We start from the raw sequence: 10,625 nt of genomic DNA on the forward strand, positions 1-10,625 counted from the left end.
CCTGAGCATAAGTATGTAGAATGTTTTAATCCGCTAATAGCGATGTTTATAGGTACTGATTTGCCCAATCACTTGAAGCCTGAAAGCTCAATTGCTTAGAGACTAATCTTTTGTCTTGTAGGAAGAAAAGTTTTTGAATGTGATATTTACGTATACATAGAACCTGTGTAGGCGGCTGTTAAAACGTAAAAAACAAAACAGCAACAAAAAAACCCTTGCATGTGTAGCTATGAGTGTGCCAGACAAAGGACTGTCAGCACAGCACAATGTGTTGGAAGCATACAACTTCTGTTGGAGCACTTCTTTCAATGGCTGATCAATAGGGCTTGTTTGATATCCTGCTCATCCTTTTTCACCAGAAAGATATGGTAAGAGTTAAAAAATAGGCCTTAATGGCAGCTGTGCTGCTTCATAGCACAATGATATTTACTTCTGTGTCCTGATTTTGGTGGAACTGAAGACTTAAAATGAAAACTGTTAAACTTCATCTAGGGCCTCTTGAGATGCTCAAGGAACTCATCTTAGCAAGTAGGCTGTAGTGTGGTAAGTATACATTTTAAAGTCCAGATTTTGTTGGGCAGACTTTGTCCTTCAGTCAGTAGTTTCTCAGTGCTGCTGAATGCAACACTGAAGTGTCTGCCTTTTCTGCTGTAAAGATCAACCAACCGCCCTGGATGACCAATTTTTAGTGCTTATTGATGGAAACCTTTTGGCAAGTGCCTAAGAAAAGCTATTGTATTTTGAGCACCGCTCCTCCAGAGAGCAGATCTAACAGAAGGCACAGAAAGAGTTGTGGCAGTGTGGAGAGTGAACTGATGAAGACAGAGTTGTGATTTCTATTCAGATGAAAAGCTTTCAGTTTGGAAAAGGCATGTGAATTCAACTTGAAACTGCTGTGAAATTCTTCTCAAGGTTCTGAACATTAGAGGGTTTTACCCTAGGGCATGACTTCCACTGGAAAACTAACTAGCGCTTCTGAAGGCAACCAGGTCTGTATTTGAGGTAGGAGCAAAATGGTGGCCCTAGTGTGGTAGCCTGAAGGCTGTGCTTCTGAATGCCTGGTGTAGAAATGTACCCAACTCCTTAGAGGTGCAACATCTTTGAGCAGGCAGCTGAACATATATCTTAAGAATGAGCCATCACCAGCAGACACAGTGGGGCTCCAGGAAAGGTTTATGGCTGGGAAACTTGTTGCCAGACCAAGTCCTTGATGGGTACTCAACCACAGAACATAAAGGGTGTGAGCTAAGACAGTGCTGGTGGCTGTAGCTGATTAGTTGTATGCACCCACATGTGGGAAGGAGCATGTAATGTATGTACTGACTTGACTTCTCTGGTCTCTACTCTCTTATGTGGGTGCCTTTATACCACCATGGGTACCTGTGAATTAATGCATGACTGATAGTGAAATTAATTGCATCACAGCTGGATCCTATATGATACAACAAACAAGGTATGTGGAAACAGTGACAGTTAAAGCTTTTGTTTGTTTACTTGGTTTCTAGCTTGTAGAGATGCATGTTTCAGGGAAGCTAAGGGTAAGTGTTTCTGAGTGAGGGCAGAACTGTAAAAGCATTGTAGAGGTTCAGAACCATGAGATGAGCTTGCTAACCACTTTAATTGTGTCGGTTTCAGATGTGTGTTCAGCAGTACCTTGAAAAGTAAAGACTGAAGTTCAATTAGAGAGAAGAGTGTGAAACTTGAGACACCTGTCAAACAATTGTGAGCCCAATGTGGGAAAATACAATTGAGGGAGAATTTTCTTTCACGGATTTATGACTCTGGGAGACCACTGAGCCTTCAGGAGATGGGAGAACTGTGAGGGGTAGTTGCCCTCTTCAGCTCTTAAAAAGACCTGTCAGTTTGTTGCTAATAAGCTCCTAAAAGGTAGACTTCAGCCTCCCTGACATCCATTGCCTTCTGCTTAAATTACAGTCTCTTACCTCTGTTGCAGGTCAGCTAGGTAATGAGCTCTGGTACAGCTGCTCTGTCTTCTAACTTTTTAGCAGCAGTTATGAAGAGAAATATATGAACTACATCATGGGGAGACTGCATATTTCCATCCTTCTTTAATAGATTTTTATATATAAGAAAAAAGGGGGAAAATAGAGGTTGGAAAGCAGGATGATCCTGTATTGCCCTTGAATACACTGAGACACTCACTGAAAGATGTCATCCCTTCTGATTTCCTCAAGTAATCAGATTAATTAGGTGATGAGTGCATGTAAGCATCCCCAGGACTTCACTTTTATTTAATCTTCCTGGGGAGAAGATGGAATCGGTTTACCTGAAGTAGATGGAAACTTAACATGTGCTGTCTCCCTGAAATTGCATTGGCACAGACTGTTTACTGAATGATTGAGCTAGACAGTCTCTGTCTGTGTAAACTCCCTGAGGTATCTGGAAGGTGTTCTTGCCGCTTGCTTTTTTTTTGGGGGGGGGGGGGGGGGGGAAGGGCAATAGGAATTTTGAGGAAGCTGCATATGGCTTGTACACTCAGAGACTGGGTTACTACCACAAGTTTTAAAAGTCTGTGTAGCCTCTGCTTGAATTTGCAGATAGCATCACCATTACTTTGCTCTGAACCAGAGTCAATAACAGTGATCCATGGAAAAAGTTTGATATAAAAAATTATTGATACAGAAAACCCTTCTTGCCCAGATGAACCAGGTATTTATTTTTTTGTGTTTTTCTTTCTTCTTAAGGATTTAAAAAAAATGGGGTGATCAAGGAGTGTGCCTACATTGGCATTTTAATTTGGATCAGGAACACTTACTTTTTCAAAGTGAATTTTCAGGCTGTTTTCTCATTTGTGTTTTTGGAGTGCTTTTGGGCTGTGTGAATTGGATTCCTTTAGAATGAACTGGAAGATGCATGCCAGGACAGATCTAATATACTCTGGCCACAGATAGGCATTTGGTCCATGGGACCAGACTAGAGCTCTTCTGAAGAACCCAAAGCAAAATGCTGGAATGTGTGTAGTGTGGGTGTTTAGAGCCTCGGATTAGCTTTACCAACAGATCCTAAAGTAATAGTCATAGTCAATGTAACATGCACAGGGACAGTGTGAAAGGTAGGAACAATAGACAGAGCTGCACAGAAAGTCTTGTATGAAACAACTGAATCTGCAAACTGGAGAGAATGAACTTGGACCATTTTAAAGGACCTGACTTCAGCTCATAGAGCATCCCAGAGCATTGAGCAAATCTAGGGAGTGAAATGTCAGGTCAGGCTTATTGTTTTTGTCCAGCTTTGAGTAATTGTTACGCTAACAGAGCAGTGGGAAGGAGTGCCTCTCTTCCCGAGCCAGTGACTGTTCAAGTTCTGGGACTTAAAAGTACACAGAGCCCCAAAGAGCCATCTGATAAGTGGCCAAGAGATAGAGCTAGACCTTTATGCCTGTTTTTAAAATGTCAGTCGCTGACTGAGTTTGAACAACACCTCCCAGGTATGAGATTTTACATTCTTTTAGGTATTAAGAAGTCCAGGCTTGCTTGTGACCCAAGCTGACCACACATACACACACAGTTCTTGAAACCTCCATGACAGTAACTGCTCCAGATTTCGATTGGCTTGAGTTGTCATGTTTTTCTTTGTGCTTTTTTATTTTATTGTATGTTGGAACTTGTTTCTGTGAACCAGATTGACTTTCTCTCAAGAGCGCTATGTTAATCTTTCTTTTATCTGATTATGGCTGTATTTGCAGTGGATTTAAATACAGAGTTGTGTTTTTATTCTGTCCATTTCTTCTCCAGTTATCAGGGAAAAACAGCAGTGGCAATTTCCTTTAGCTTTTAACAGACAGAGGGTGTCTATAATAAACTTGGCAGAATTGTAACCTTGTTCTATTATTTTCAGTTATGATTTTCTGTCCTCTTGCAAAGCTATAATATTGTTGTATTCTAGACAGTTCATAGCTGAGCTTGAAGAAGCGGGGGAAGAATTAAATCCTAGGCTGGTGCTGTAGGTTTTGAAGCTGCATATCTCTTTCATGGGGGGCAAATTTGGCCACCTGGTATGTGCCCCTACTCATCATGAAGGAGTTAAAGTCCATATCCTCTTTTCAACTGTAATGTGTTGCACCTGGGCTAGCTATAGAGCTGCCAGGAGGTAGGAACTTAGATTTAAGCTTAAAGCATGTGCTCCTCTGTGTGTAGAAGTTAAAAGGGGGTTGGTGATTTAAAGAATGATAGTGAACAAGACATTTCCTAGATAGGAAACACTAGGAAAATTAGTGATACTAGTGAAGCTTTTTCTAGATAGGATATATTTGGGGATTCAGTCACTTTGAAGGGGAAACATCAAGAGGGCAGGTCGTCTTTCTGAAGAATAAGAGGTCTTTGTGAGAAATAGGATCTAAAGGTTCCAGAAAAAAGACTGCTCCTTCTCAACTGGCAATAAAAATGGGAAAAGAACTGGAAATCCTGCATGCAGAGGGGAAAAAATGTAAGTAGCCTGCTGGATACTCTGTTGGAAACCCAGCGACAGCTATAAAGAAGTTATCGAGTAGATGTGAGCTTGGTTACCCTGGTCTTGCTAAACTTGATTAAAACAAAGCCTTACAAGAGGCATTGCTTTGTAGCTGAGGATGTGAAGGGTAAAGGGGAGAAGAAGTGAGGCTGGGTCTGTAGTTCCTGACTCCTTTGCCAGGAAGGATTAGGACTGAATTGTAACGTTGGTTTGATGGAAACTCATGTACCAATCAGTCTTTTATAACTCAAATATGAGTAGCAAGGGAGACTCAAAGCTGAGAATAACTATACTCCAAAGCAATGGGCTGTTTTTATTTTGTCATAGTGGTAGCTGTGTTTCTGTCAAACTTTGTCAATTTAAAGATTCTGTTACTGTTACTTTCTGCAAAAGGATTTAACTTTACCCTATAAATTGCTTCCAGATCTCTACTTAGTGAGAACACTTGCTTTTCTGCTTGATGGAATTAATCAGTTTATCGTCTTTTTTGTACTTAGAAGAACCTTATTTGATTCTTAATATTGTGGGCTTTTTTATTATTATCATTTAACAGCTCAGCAGTGTCCACAAAGTGCTTCAGCTTTTATTCACAGTAGAGCAAACATGTGTTTGCTTTTCCAGCTGCGACGTAGAAACATTCATGTTTGGAATTGAAAGATATGTGAAGTTAGTGGGAGACATGGTCCAGTTGACTTTTTACTCTGAGGTGCTTCTCTGGTCTTCATCTCATTTTCCCAGGAGACTGCAGTTATCACTATGTCATGAGCTAGCCTAGAGGCCTCCTCTGTTACTTCCCCTCAAACAGAATGAATTTCATCTTCATGGCCAAATGAGATGTATCATGACTGTAGTCCAGTGGTTAGGATACTTCTTTATATCCATAACACTCAGTGGAGCTTAGCTTAGAGAATTGGGGAGAGCTCTATAGTCCTGGTCGCAGAAGAGATAATAAACACCAACATTTGTTTCAGGCCGATGTGGCTGTTTTGCAGAGGAGGCTGAGAACAACAGCAGGGTGAAATTGTTCCTATACTTTAGAGTCAACTCCTGTGTCCCGTAGTAAAGCATATGGGATATGATACTCTGACTACTTTAAATGCAGGGTGTAAGATGTGAGGGTAGAAATTTTGTGTTAAGTAGAGCATCTGGTTGGCGACAGCGAGTTGAGCATAAGTCAGCAGCATGCCCTTGCAGCAATGAAGGCCAAGTGCGCCCTGGGCAGCATTAGCAGCAACATGATTAGTGGATTGAGGAAATCATTAATCCCCTCTGTTCAGCATTTGTGAGATCCTGCTGGGAGAGCTGAGCTCCCCAGTACAAGAAAGATGTGGACATACTGGGTCAAGCCCAGCGCAGGGCCACTAAGATGGAGGCTGGAGTGTATGACATAAAGAGAGTTGGAGACAGCTGGGCTCGTTCAGCCTGAAGAAGGGAAGGCTTGCTGAAGCTTTCTGATTTGTGTTAACAGCTACCAAAAGGATGCTTGGACTCTTCTTGGAGATGCATGGGGAAGGGGTGAGAAGCAAAGGACAGAAGTTGCAGCAGGAGAAATTCTGAATAGATGCAAGGAAGGCTGTGTCATCTCTGTCCTTGGACATACTTGGAGCTTGACTAGACAAGGCCCTGAGCAATGTGGATCTGATTTGAAAGCTGGCTCTTGTTTGAGCAGGAAAATGTACCAGACAACCTCCAAAGGTTCCTTCCAGCCTGAATTATTCTATGGTTCTTTTAACAGCAGCATGAGCAACTTCAGACAAGATTCAAAATGAAGTGGTGCAAAGAAGAAGAAAGCCCATATTAGACAGTTTGTATTTTAAACAGAACTGCAGAGTTGAAATAAAAAGCATGTGAAAGAAAACTCAGTAGTATCTGAAGCCCTGTGACCTTGAAAGTGTGAATTTGTATTTATAAAACCTTCTGTGCTTGTATATATGATTTATATAACTATCTTATTCCTTTTCTTTTTTGAGAATAGGAGAAATGCCATATTCAATTAATCTGTTCATTGTTAGCCACAATTAATTAGAGAGAAATCACTTGTTGGAAACTATTAATCAGAATGTGGAACACACTACTTTCAGCTACCAAAGGAAAAGAAGTGGAACAAAAGAGAATCAAAGCTGTTATGAATAGAGACTAAATCTTCTGTCTTGAAAACTGGATGATTTTTTCGTGGCTTACGTGGTATAAATGGTAAGAGGTCTGTGGATAATTAATATCCATATGAAAAAGAAATCCCGTGGGAGGAGGCAGAAAAATTAGATGTGGAAAAGGCCAGGTGAAATATCAAGGAATTGTGGTTACTAGATTAATTTTTTTTAAAAAAAAGCTACATGTGTGTGTGTCTGTGATAGAAAAACGTAATTTTGTCTCTCCCTGCAAATAAAAGCTTTATGCCCTGTTTTTTTAACAATATTCATAACCCCTGTCCTTCCTTTGCTTCTCCATCTATTCCCTGCTCTTGAATGGGGAAAAGAGATTTAAAATGTTACTGGTCATGCTGGGGACTTGTTTGTAATAGCTTTAATTTGCAAGATAAATGTTGCTGAGTTTAGAAAGAAAGGTGTGAAATTTCATCATGCCTTCCTGAGGAGATGATGGACTGAGACTGCCCTGGGATGATGAAGGGAGTCAATCAACCACTGTTAATCCTCCTCTGAGAATTCAGACAATAGTGCAATTTTGGACCTTGTTACCTGGAAATGAGCTCTCCTTCCTTTTGCTTTGCAGCTGATAGGTCTGCTATGTGAAACTATGCTGACACCTGTAATGTTGCTCATCTCAAATAGTGATGATGACTAAAACCCAAAGGCCAAGCAGCACAGTTGTAGCTTACCTAAACTTTTAATTTTCTGCAAGATTTTTGAGAGTTGTGTGAGCCAGTGCTTATCTCCAGTGCTTGCTTGGTTTTAAGCGTATGGGTACAATGTATACATTGTTACTTGGCTTAAAAAAGCAGAATGACAGTATGTGAGTTCTGGCTTGCCTTTTAAACAGTAGTCTGTGGGCTTTTTACTGTTGCACAGCAGTGCTGACTGCTGCTTGGCTGGCAAGAGGCCAGGTCTGTGCTGCTTGCAGAATTGCCCAAATAGAAGAGAACCCAGATAACAATTCTGTTACTAAGTCAGGTCAAAATTTCTGACTAAGAAGGGAAGCAGATCTTGAAAGAAAAGCTCTTGGTGAGATTTATGATTTTTTTTTTGATGTTCTACTTGGCATTTCTTCTTTTTCAGCCTTTGTTTTTGTAGCCTATGTAGCTGCATTGTTTTCAATATTATGAACTACCAAAATTGTAAGTTTATTCTTGAAAAAGATCATGGTTGAATGACTGTGGGTAAAAGGACTTGTTCTTATGTAGCTTTGCTTCACAATATTTGTATAATAAGTATGTATGATAAAACGCCAGTACCTATACTTAATTGGATCAGTAAAAGGTACAAAGCAGCTTAGTTTTATGTTGTGTGAACAGGAAGTTGCCTTGGAGTGCTTACAGCCAAACAAAGCTGTCTTCTGTTAGTATTGGGATCTACAAGTCCAAAGCCCAAACTTCAGATTGAATCTTATTTCTCTTGTTGAATGGACAGTATCCAGTGGGTACAGGTGTTTAAAACTTTTTTTGCTGCCCTGAAGGAGCTGAGTTGTTGCCAAGAATCTGAGAGTAACTTGGAGTTCCCTGGCTAGTCTAGACACTTGTAGCCAGCCATTCTAATGTAATTGTTCCTTTTTTGTTTTCTTGCCCCAAATAGAATAAACTGTTTCTGACTAGCACTGAATTTTTCTAGCTTCTTGTGAGCTGTCTTTGAACTTTTTTACATTTCCCATTTTGACATACACTGGAATAGATTTTAAAACAAAAAGCAAAAGGACTTTCAACCAGCCTTTCATAAGGAAATATTTCATTAGTTGTTTATCTTGAGCTGTTAAAACTCACTAAATGAACTGCATGTGATTTCAAATGCAATGTTCTGACAAAATGAGAAGGTAAAAACAGGTAAAAGGAAGACAGGAAAATGTAACTGAGAGGTAGGAGGATAAATAAGTAATGCTTACTGACCTATAATCTAGCTAGTAGGATATTGCAATAAGTATATTTATGTATATTTTACTGAGGTCTTTTTCAAATGTTCTCAATATTTGTTTACCTTTGAGACTGACACTGGTTTCAGTGGGAACCACATTCAGCTGTCCATGAGCGCTTCTAAAAAATTACTTGAACCATACAAATCTTGCGGAAGTGAAAAACATGTTGGTACCTAATGAAGGACATCTTGATTCTAGTGTGTGCTCTGTAACTGGAATAATGTGTACTTTGGTAAGTCAGTAAAAGTAAAGATGGCACACTCGGATCTTCACACTGAAATATTCATGTCTTTTTCTTGCACAACAATATGCTGGCTTTTCAGTGAAAGAATTGTCTCTTAAGACACTGCAAATCAAATTTCTGAGCAAATTTTCCTAGCTGTATTTCGTAGTCCAGCCACTTGAGGGCAGGGCAAGACTATCATTAAATTTAGTCTCTACTACTGTAACAGAGGCCTCCAGTGTCTTGGCTTCTCACTGTATTATGATAGAATGTGAATGTTAATAAAAGTTATAAAAGTGATTTTACTTTTTAAACATATTCTTCTCTAAACAACAAAATTTCTTGTTTGCAGAACAATATGCATCAGTGTTTAGCATAGATGATATGGTTAGATATCCCAGAATTTTAGCTTTTAATTAGCCTGATGCAGTCTTCAGAGCTGCTGTCTAATAGTTCAGAAAAAATCTTGGTTGTGTCCTTGTGTCTCATACATTGTCCTTGAGAATTTGATGCATACACTTGTGTTTGTATAAACCTGATGTCTTCTGGATGATTCTTTCCAAGAATCATTAATAAGTGCTACAAAAATTATATTTAGTTACAAGTTCTGGAAGTGACATGTGTAAAAGCTTATCTTCACATCTAATTAATTGTCACTGCAGGCATGTAAAACACATGAGGTTACATAGCACTTTCCTACTGAAAGCATGCCATTGCTGTCTCATTATTCAAACTACTACTGGGTTATGGTAGTGTATTGTTAAATTTCTAGGACTGTATTCAGAACATTCAGAGGGAGAGAAAATGGTCATAAAAATTCTCTGAACAATAACCAGAAGCAGACTAACAACCACTGAACTGTAATTTTCTTCTTAGCTGCAATTATATGTCAACTTAATCTTTCCTTCAGAAATACTCTGGATTTATGGACTGTATAATCAAAAGCCCTACTAAGTACTGCTATCAGTCCCTTAATATTGATGATGTTGCTTCAAGTCTGTGTTTTCGGTATAAATTCTTCAGTAAATCTTTGTTATATAAGATCATTCTGTAAGTAGAGGGTTTCATTTTTTATGAGGAAGAGCATTAAAGTAGCTCTAAAATGAGAAGCTGAATGCCCCATGTTATCAGGGGTGTCCTTTACCAGCTCCTGTATGTGATGATTTGAGCTGCTCCATCCTGGGGATGCCATGGCTGCTTCAGAACCTTACTGAAGCATCACCCGATCCTGTATATGCCACGTGCAAATGCTGTACCTAACCACGGAAAGAAATAATTTGACTCATGATGTCTGCTAAGCAGTATTGATTATGTGCAAAGAGCTCAAGCTAGAGGGATTGAAAAAGAAAGACGCAAGCTTTAGAAGGCTGCTGTGTGAAAGCAGTTTGGATTTAGAGAGAAAATAAATTCTGTAGTCTAAAGCAGGACTATGAATATGAACCTAGAATTAGATGAGAGTTGGATTTGATGGAAATCCTGTTGGTTTGCCAATATAACTAAGATTTAATAACTCTTAAATAAGCTGAGACTATTTTACCCCTTAAAAAGTCCCATTTTGGGAGGACTGCAGCCTGGAATGAAAAGGACCATACCCGGGCTCTTTATACAGCACTTTGTACGCTATACCTTTCTAAAATCTAAATGATAGCAAAAATCCTTCACTGAACTCTGTGGTGTATGGACTAGGTCTTAACTTATGAGAATGGGAGAGACATTTGCCTAAATACCATCTATGCAAACCATGGGAAGAAGCTTTATCATGGTGATCATTTGCTGCCTGCCTGCCTGTTGCTGAAGTTTTGGAGCTGTCTCTCTGCTCTTCTCAGGGGGTTCCCTGCTAGTGTTGTGTGCG

The sequence above is a fragment of the Dromaius novaehollandiae genome, chromosome W (genome assembly GCF_036370855.1).
Source record: "Dromaius novaehollandiae isolate bDroNov1 chromosome W, bDroNov1.hap1, whole genome shotgun sequence".
Classification (NCBI taxonomy): domain Eukaryota; kingdom Metazoa; phylum Chordata; class Aves; order Casuariiformes; family Dromaiidae; genus Dromaius; species Dromaius novaehollandiae.